This window comes from Aythya marila, assembly GCF_965140915.1.
Source record: "Aythya marila genome assembly, chromosome: 30".
NCBI classification, from domain to species: Eukaryota; Metazoa; Chordata; class Aves; order Anseriformes; family Anatidae; genus Aythya; species Aythya marila.
This window is the reverse complement of record NC_139071.1, coordinates 1,550,768-1,561,160: the sequence shown is the minus strand read 5'-3', so window position 1 is coordinate 1,561,160 and position 10,393 is coordinate 1,550,768.

The window sequence follows — 10,393 nt, the reverse complement described above, 5'->3', positions numbered from 1 at the left end:
CTACCCACAAGCGATGCGACGCCGCAGCTCAGCCCCAAAACTGGTGGGGAGAGAAATACACTCTGCTGTTTTGTTTTATTTTATTTTATTTTATTTTATTTTATTTTATTTTATTTTATTTTATTTTATTTTATTTTATTTTATTTTATTTTATTTTATTTTATTTTATTTTATTTTATTTTATTTTATTATTTTTTTAGCCCTGTGCTATATCACCTCTGGGGCTGATGCAATAAAAGCCCAGAAAGGACAAATCCATCGGACCCCGAGCAGCGCAGGGACGGTGTGGGCTTTGGGGGGGTGCGTGGAGGCCGTGCCCCATTTCCACCTCCCCATGATGGGAACGCTCCGGGATGCTGCTGGCTCGGGGGAGCACGGCCACGCCGGGCAGCTGCTCCCAGGCTGGGAAATCCGCAGGGACGGCTGCAGGAGGGCACCGGGGGCCTGAGCGGTTTGACACAATTTCACTAATTGGGGTTTCGCCATTCTCCCATGGAAACGAACTCTGGCAGCTTGTGGGTCCTTGCCGGGCTCGCAGATGGAGCACATTTTGCTTCCTACCTTGAATTCTCTTAGTGCAGCTTATTTACATGCAAAAAAATCCTTTTTTTTTTTTTTTTCCCCAGTTACAACAATGCACCATTGTGCTTTTTAATTTGGATGGGACAAAGCACAGGCCGTTATTTAACACGCATGGAGCTGGGAGCGCGCGTGGACGTGGCAGTGAAACACTGGAGGCTCAGTTCTGCTCCAGTTTAGGTTTAGGGAAGGATTATGTGTTGGGGCTTCCCGCAGAAGCTGCTCACTGACCCAGGAGGATTTTCCCCGCTCTTCCCATATTGGGATGAAACCGCCAGGCACCAAAAGTTCCCGTTTAATCTCCACAAAATATCATTATTTTATTTTTTTTTTATCAGGGAAAATGCCTATAACTGACCCCACGAGCACCACGACCCACCCCTGCACCCACTGCTTCTTTTTTTTTTTCTGACCACCACGTGCTCCGGGATGGACTTCCAGGCTTTTCTGCATTTGATGGGAAAAGGAAGGAGCTCGGCCTCTTGCTGCTCCCGGAGGGGTGCCTGGCTTGGTCCTGCATCATCAGCTGCCAGCGGAGGGAGCAGGGAATTGTGTGAGTGTGAGCACAGCGAGAGGCTGAAGTGCGCAGAAATTGGGAGTCCAGCCACAGCGGTCAGGGTCGGGGTGCCCTGCACCAAGGGTTTGGGGGCGAGCATCCCCCTGGAAGCACCCTCAGGGGTTTTCTCCCCTGGTTTTACGCATCACAGTGGGCGCAAAGCCATGCTTTTCCCACTGCCCTGCCCCACACCTCATCCTCATCCCCGTGGGGATGCTGTGGGGTCACCACCAATTTCAGGTGTCGGAGAGCCAAGACCGCTCACTTCACCTCCCCGCATCCTTGTCGCAGCGCTGAGCCCCTCCGGGAGGTGAATGCTCAGCTAAAAGCTCGCTGCTCGGAGCCAGCACGGGCACAATGCACGGCTGGACACCCTACAAAAAGGGTCTTCCTTCTGCCGTGGTTCTGGTTTCGCTAGGTGTAAGCTGCCTTTTATTAAACCGGGAAGCCGGATTTCGAGACCTGCTCGCAGAGTTCAAACTCACCTCATTAGCCAAGGAAACGCTGGATGTGAACCACGGGGTCACGCAATTTATTTTCACTAATCACTCCCCATGATTCCTTTAAAAAATAAACTCCTAATCAAAAGTCCGAATTCGTTAATTATTCCTCTGTTTGATCAGCAATAGAAACCATCAGCAGAAATCTATGCTGACACCTTCTTCTTCAAAAACACCAGGGCTTCCCTGCTCCCACAGGGAGGCTGGCATTCCACAGATCACATTAGGCTTTAACAACAAAATATGATAATCCGAGGGCTGCGGGTTCCTGCCATGTGATGCCTGATATTTTGTGCCGGCCGCTGGTTCACGGCGGTTCGGCAGCGAGCAGCTGCGCCGACAGCGAGCTCGACGCACTTCGCCGGAATTACCGGGTGCCAGGAGTTGAAGAGGCCCCTAATTATTTTCCGTCCTTGTTCCCTAGGCTCCAGGGATTGGGAAGAGCTATAAATTCCCCCTGCAAAGCGTTTGGAGTTGGAGGGCTCATCCCACAGGATGATGATTGCTCATCCCAGGGGTGAGACAGGGCTGAGGGCCGCCTTGGGATGGGGAAGCCACCACGAAGCTGGAAGGGCAGGCACCTCGAGGGTGGCCCTGGTGGCATCCCCAGCTCCAGCAGCCCTTAAAAAGAACCGAGAGATGGCGTGCAGAGCCCTGTGGCTGCAAGGCTTCATCTCAAGCCGATGAGTGTTATAGAGAGGCTTTAACCCCAGCCCTGCATTGCAGCCCGGTGCTGCCCTGCTGACGGCTGCTCAGCGTGATGCTCACAGCCAGGTCTGCCTTGGAGGCAGCTTTGGAGCTGAGGAGCCGTGGGTTTGGCCGAGGGGACCCTTGCCAGCAGGGCCAGGATGCGCACCGCTGCTTTCGCGGCGTCTCCAAACTGCGGGTGCCGGGGATCCTGCTGGAAGCCCGATGCACAAGAATAAAAACCAAAGGCGGAGCGGATTATCCTGCTGGAACACGCTGCCTTCGTGTCAGGGAGCAATTACCGCCAGCCGCTTCCCTCCGGCCGAACACTTAACTCTTCACACCTCCAAAAAGCCCCCAGAAAGGCGGCACCGCAAAGGGCACCGCGCGTGGTCCCTCTCGGGGCGCAGCCCGATTCCCCCCAGGGAAAAACATCCGATGATGTGGGTGCTGTCCGGACACGGGTGGCTGCACTGCCTCGACCTGTTTTGAAGCCTGCGAAGCTGCGTGAGGCAAGAGGCAGCCGAATTTCCAGCGCTGAAGACGTCCTGGGGCTGAGAGCTGCTTTTCTGGTGAAGAGCCCAGCTGCGAGGTCGGATCCTGCCAAGCCCAGCGCCGGCCCTGCCGCCACGCAGGCTCCAGCCAAAGAGGACTGAAAGCCCCACCAGTGACCCCAAGCTCATTTTGGTGCTGAGCATCCAGTCCTTGAAGGAGGCTGAAGAACACCAGTTGTGCCAGTAAAACCAGTTACGAAGGCTGGACGCTGGCCAGGTCTAATTGCAAACAACAGCTAATGGAGTCAGTGCCCTGAGGAAGGAAGGAGCATTATTTTCAGTGCTCAGATGGGTAAAACAAGGCCAAGAACAGTTAAACGATTGCCCAACAGCAAGCAGAGGAGCCAGGAAGAGAACCCAGGAGTCCTGACCCCACGCTGATGCTCTGCCAGCAATCCCGGTGCTGGCCACAAGACTCCAAGGGATGAGCTGGGGCAGGGAGTGTAGCAACCCAGAGCCCAGAAATTAAAAACAGAATGGAAATGGGTTACAGGAACAAGCAGGAAATGTATATATATTTTTATTTTTTATTTTTTTCCTTTGGTTTGGATGCCAGCGTTGTCCTAAGATCACTGCTACCACAAGGGCAAGGTCCTTGCTCCTACGTGCTCAACCTGCCCTGAAAGCTCGTCCCAGGAAACAAAACCTGGGTGGAGAAGAGCTCGGGGAATACACACGTGTGTGCACCGCCGTGCTTTGTGCCACACAGGGACCACCCAGAGCTGGCACCTTGCAGCACCCCAGCGGTGATGCTGGTGGTGGTGGTGATGCTGGAGCCTTTCAGAGCAGTCCCATCGTGGCCAGCCCATGGGAGCTGCAGATGAGAGCAGGAAAGGACGATGCGTGGGATTTTTTTTGGAAGGAGAGCTCCTGGCTCCCTGCCCTCCCTCCCACCAGCGGTGCTTTTGGAGGATTCGTGGGAAACTCTGCGAAGCCGCATCCCTCGTGTTGCTTCATCCTCCTTCAAAACGTCAGCACTGCGAAACTCTCCGAGCTGGCAGCACAGGATGGGGGCAAGGCAGGGAGAGAAGAGCCCAGAGAGGGACCTGATCCCTCCGAGCTCACATCCAGAGCCTAGGGGACCTCAGCTTCTCCCCAAAATGGGGAAAAGCTGCCGAATCCACTGAAGGCTGCACATGGGCTCCCCAGACTTGCAGCTGTGCCTGCGACTGGCTCTGACCTCCTCGGCTGTCTCCTCGCTCTCAGATGATGACCAAAGCTGCTTCTGGCAAACTGGGGAGGGGGGAGCCAAGACCCTACCCGGGGGACACCGCAGCTCAGGGGTCATTAACAATCTTCCCAGGCCCCCAACCCACTCATTCAGCCAGACAACCATCAATCTACAAATTATTTTAAAGCACCATGCCAGAGCAGGGGGTTGATTTATGCCTTACAAGGCTCGAGCTATTTTCATTTGTCTGATTTATTAACGTTACATAAAATTACAGAGAGCTGCTGATTTATTGCCAGCGTGGCCGCCGCATCCTCGCAGCTCGCGATCCTCCCCCGGGGCTCGGAGATACCTGCGGGATGGGATCGAGCGCACGCGGGTTCCTAACAAGGACAATTTCCCTGCTGGGCTTTCTGTGCCCTCCCACAGCTTTTGGAAAACGCAGACCTCACCCTTCGCCATCCAGAAGCTGCGTTTCGCCCTGCTTGCACGTGGGTCTCTCCTGCTCATAAAGAGCTCAAAATGAATTTGCGGGGACGGCACTTGGAAATTTCAAGAGCTTGGGCAGGGAGCTCGTGGCACAACGCTTGCTCTCAGCGGCGAGAGGCTCCCCGAATTGTCAGATGTGAAATATTGGAGCTGCCCCCAGCGCACCGCTCCCCCCCCACCCCACCCCGAGCGAAGCCTCTGGTTTCAGTGCCCCGCGGCGGAGGGGCCCGAGGAGGTGTGGGGGCCCCCGGCCTCCAAGGCGGCCACAAAAGGACTTTAACAGCTTCATCTCCCACATCTGGTTGTGCTTAAAACGCGTGCGGCTACCAGGGCTCCCCCCTCAGCCCCGCGCCCGCTGCCTCCGTCCCCTTCTGCTGAGCGGGAGCCGGGAGCCTCGCGGGGCGGCTTCGCACTTTGGGGAAAGCAGAGGCTCCATTAGCAGCTTTATTTACTTAAAGTGGCTCCCAGGGATAAACACAGCAGCCCGAGGAGCCTGTGCCTTGCAGCCCAGCCCCTTCTCAGTCTGCTGAGGGTCCCTGGGTGCTTATCTGTGCCTCCGGCGCAGAGGAAGGATCAGGGCAGGGGACTGGAGGAGCCCTGGGCTCCCAGGAAAATCGGGATTCCAACCCTAATATCTTACCCCTGGGCAAATAGCTCACCTTGGTTTAAAAAAATAAAGGCAGTCCCGTGGCTGGGAAAGTGTCCTGGGGATGAGCATCCCGTGAGGATCCAGCCCAGCCACCGGCACGGGGCTGCTGCGCGGGGCTCGGGTCTAATCCTCACCCGCCCGATTTAGCAGCAGCGAAGAAAGAAGCCAGGCCGGGCTCTGCGTGCACAAAGGGAAAAGATTTATCTTGAGAGGCTAAATCCACTTAGAAGAGCTTTAGGGGCCATAAATTGCTTGCTCAGGGGACACCGCGATGGCAACAGGAAACAGCCCCATATTTACGGAGGTTTCTGTGTTTTTTCTGCGTCACGAAGGCGCGCTCGCCAAGCGGGCTCGTGCGCCTGAAGTCGCAGCCGAAGCACACATCCGTGGAGTGGGATTGAACGGACCCAAGCCAAGGGAAATCCAGCTTCCCAGCAGAGCTTTCCCTTCGGCTGCAGCACCCCCCGAACCACGCTGCCCCCGAGCATCATTTCCAGCTCCTCCAAACCCCCGGTGCCAGCACTCCCAGTCCTCAGGGTGCAGAAGCAGAAGAGCAGCTGGGAAGGGCAGGTAACACCGGGAAGGGAGCAGCTTCAACCTCCCAACTTCCAAAAAACTGCATCCTGATCAGGAAAGGTGGAACAAAGCAGCAAATAGCGAGCAATTCTGATTTTTGCTGCTCCAAAATCAGCCTGACTCCCGTCTCCTTGCTAACCCCATTTTCTATTTCAGCCGCCCTGACACCTGCACCCGCAGTGGGAAGGGGAGATTTCTCCTGGGGGATTTGTGTCCATGCAGCAGCCGGGCACCAGCACATCCCCAGCACTGCACCAGCACAGTCCCACCCTGACCCATTTTCTACTCCTTTCTAGAGCACAGGGTATCATTAAAAAAAAAAAAAAAAAAAAAAAAAAAGACACGGATTGCTCCTGCACCAGCTTCTCCAGGGGCCAGAAATTCCTCTGCACAAGTGGCTTCATCGGCAGCAAATATCAGGGAGCTTTGGGTGATCTCCTCAGGGATGCCAGCAGGGGCAGGGGGAGGTGGGAGAAGCCTCGACCCTTGGAGATGTCTCCGGGTTGGTCAGTGATTTCAGCAGATCCCAGCACGTTTTATCTGAGGCTTTATCCTGATAGCTGCCTGCTGGGGACGCAGCAGAAAAAAAATCTCTGTGGTTTCCCTTTCCTCCTAAAAGTGGTGACACCAGGGAGGGAGCTCCCTGGGGGGACCCGAGAGCATCCCTGGCTCTGTGCTGCTACCACCAGCGTGTGCCACGGGGAGAATTTAACCACAGACGGGCAGAGCAGAAGGGGACAGGAGCATCCAACACGGGCAGGGATGCTGTAAAAACCCCTGGAAAATGTCAAAATTTGGCTCTGTCGCAAAACCCCGCTGCAGGCAGCATCCTGTGCACGGCACCTTGTGGGCACCCTGCCCTCCGGAGCGGCGCTCGGGAGGGCTCCAGCTGAAGATACGCATCGAAATTTTTGCAATTAAAGCCTGCTTTGCCCCTTGCTTTTAACCCAGGCGGTTTCTAAACACTAACAGTCCGCTTCCCCGTACCAAGCCGAAGCCCCAATGGGAGCACAATGGAGTCTTGTTTCTGGTAACCCGAGATGCCTTATTCCCAGCTCTTTAATTTTAGACTCCAACGCGCTTGCATTCCTCAGCACTACAATGGCAGATATTTATACTCTGGAATGCGGAGCCCAGCGCTAATTTAACAGGGCTGGGTAACCACGGACTGCTCTCCAAACCGGGCTCCAGCAGAGAGAAAGTTGGACCAGGCAGAGTTTTAGGGGGTTCACAAACCCTCCCGTGTGCTCCCCGTAACTGCTGAACGGATGCGGACGGACACGGCGGCTGCGTGCAACGGAGAGGGTGGCCCCCACACGGGCTCTGAGGAGGCTCCTGATGCTTCCACGGGGCTAACAGAGGGGTCCTGAGCCCCTCGCTGCTCAGCTGGGCCTGAGGCCATTTTCCAGACACTGGAGATGCCCAGGAGCACACACGGAGCTGTGCCCGCAGAGGTGGCTGTGGCTGATGGCACGGGACCTCCTGCTCATGCTGGTGTGGCTGAGGACAGTCCCAGGGGTGGTGCTACACCAAAAAGTCTCTTTTATGGCCCTCAGCACGGCTCAGCTCCCCTAGCAGGCATTTGCCACTGTTGTCCTGGGGAAGGATGCCCAGCAGCAGCTCCAGCTGGCCCCCAGGGGGTCCCCTCGCTTCGGTTCACCGCACAGGGTGGGACCCTCGGGCACCAAGCGTTCCTCCTGATGACCTGGGGAGATGGGGAAACGCCCCTGAAGTCTCCCCAATGTGATTCACGAAGCTGGAACCACTCCAGGACCCTCCCAGCACCCCCAGCTTTGCAGTTCCCTCTGCCCAGCTTCGATTTTCCCTGTCCCGAAGAGGACAACGCTCTCTCCAGGTGCCATCGAGCTGGCCGACGTCCCCTCCCGGCGGTCTGTCCCCAAGAAAGGAGGCTGGCAGGAGCACCGATGAGCTCCGTTTCAGGGCCATGGAGGTGCCCACTGGTGCGTGCAGGAAGCCACACCGACGCCGGCCAAGTGGTCCCAGCATCGGCCGGCCGGGGGACGGCAGCTAATTGAGAGAGGAGCAGTATTAGCAGATAAGGGAAGAGGTCAGCCCCGCAAAGCTAAATCCTTGACCTGTTATTTAAAAGGTCAGGCAGAGTTCAATAGACTACTCCAGGTCAATTCACTCAATTAAAATATTAAAAGTTCGAGGCAGGAGCGTAGAGATGGAGGTTATTCCCCGCTCCTCCTCGCGGGGAGAGAGAGATTAGGGGTTGTGTCGGGGGGTCCTGGTGGGCGAGGGGGACATGCAGAGAGAGGTGAGGAGGAGAGAAAATCATTCCTAAGTCAGATGATGGTAAGACAAAATCTCTGGCCATACCCAGTGCCGCAGAGCCCATAACTGGGAGCCCTCTGCAGCATCCTTCAGGGCTGGCCCCGGAGCCCAGAGCCTGCAGATGGCATTAGGGGATGGAAGGGGGAATCCCTGAGGCTGCACCTCGTGTCCCACCTTCCACCTCGCCCTGCTCAGCATGCACAGAAGGCTCAGCGAGGAAAAGAGCGGCCAGGAGAGCCAGGGATTGCTGCAGACAGACTGCTGCCACCACCTGGGCTCCACCAAAGAGGTTTCACAGCATCCTCCTGCCCCGACCAAATCCCATTTCTCTGCTAACGGGATATGGCCAAGCAGAGCAGAGCAGCTTCACGCTAGGCTGGTTTTTTTTCTGGTTATATCTTGTCATGTTCTCGGGACAGACCCCAGTTCCCCACCCCATAAAATAGCCATTGGCTTCCACAGGGCCGTGGCTGGGGACACGGCTCTGCTCCCAAACCAAGCAGCACCCCCAGGGTTTGCTGGGCTGCACCCATGGGTGGGGAGGTCCTTGGGGTGCAGGGCAGGTGGTGTCCATGTGCTGTGGGTTCTCCGTGAGGTTCTGGGCTTCTCTTCTGAGGAGTGTGACAGCAGCCGGGATGCGTGGTCACGGCACCGGTGGAGCGCACCAAGCCCTGGTGGAGCTCACCAGGTCCCAGTGGCTGGAGCTGCACGCAGACAACTCACACCATCACGTAACGAGCCCCTGGCCCCCTCCCCACACCCGCCACCCCTGCAGTCACACCAATTTGTCTCTGTCATGCAGTAATCAAAAGGAGGGGACAGGCACAGAGCTGTGTCAGCGATTCGCCCAGTGGAATGGAAGAAGGGAAGGGCAGGTTCATGGGGCTGGGGCACCGCCCAGGAGGGTCCCAAGCACCCCAAGGTTGAGAGGGGCAGCACGGGGGCTCCAGACACTCCAGATGGGAGTGGGAAAAGGTTCACACCCCAGTGATGCACTTATGGAAATAATCTCTACAACATCGTGACTCCTTCATCCATTCCCGGCACGGTTTCCTCAATTTCCCTTGCTTACAAGCAGGGACGGGAAAACAGCACCCAAAAACACCTGTAAAGCTCCAGACCCAAGCACCAAAGCGTGCACGACGTCCCCCAGCTCTGCCCTCTCTTTCCATAATGAGCTGTGATCCTTCCTCCTGCCCCAAACCCTCAACCACCCCAAGCCTGGCTGGTGGCCTCGCGCCCATGGTCCTAGCAAAGCAGTCAGCCCCACCACGAACCCCGGCACTGCTGATGCTTGAAAATCAGCCAAGTCCCATCAACGGGATGAGGACAAGCAGTGCCCTGCCTCGCCTGGAGCCAAGCCACCCATGGCTTTTGTCCACGATGTCCCAAGCTTTGCCCATGGTGGGTAAATAAGGGGCGCTCCTCCCGGGCGGGCCGTGCGCCAAGCCAGCACGCTTTATAAGAATAAATAAAAGCTTTCAGCAAAATTAGCAACAGAGGGAATAGATAAACACTAAGCAGATATTGACTTCTGTTGAGGTGAACGTCAAGATTTATTGACCCGGGGAGGTAAATATTGACCGAGGCAAAGCTAAGGTCAATAATTAACTCAAGGGATGATAAATCAACGCACAATGAAACATGAACTCTGCGCGCATTGTTATGGACATTTTGAGTGTCTCCGTTGAGGAAGCTCTTGACTTTCTGCAAGACTTTTGGTTAGACAGCAGGACTTTAAATTTGTCATGGACTTGTCCACCAACCTGCAGTCCCCAGGAAAGAACAGCATTTTGATGAAGAAAGTCCTAAATCTGGGGACTCTACAACTCTGTGCAAGCTTTGGATCTAGTGTGGGTTTCCACCAGTGCCAACGGTGATTGAATTTAGGAGAAAGCCCCAACGGTACACACATCTCCTGTCTTATGTGAGCCCAATTTTGGTTCTTTCTTCCAGACTGAGGTGCTGCCTGTACATTTCCACACCCAGCTCCTCAAATCAGAAGGGCGCTGAGGAGGAGGAGCAACCCCTTGGCCCCTTGTAGCGGGACCACCAGCGAGCACATTTCCATGGGCACACGTGGGGCTTTGAGCCCCCCTGCAAGGCAGCAAGGATGAATAGGAATGGGGTCAAAAGCCCATCTGGAAAAACGTGGAGGGGAAGGGAAGGATGTGCCCAGGCATCTCCATGCACCCCAACACCCGTACTGCTCCTACACAGCCCCACGCTCAACCCCCCCTCCTCCCAGCTCCCCTTCCTTCTGTCCCCAACCCCTGGGGACACGAGACGAGCATCCTGGGTGCAACACAGCCCACGCTGCAGCGCTCACCCTTC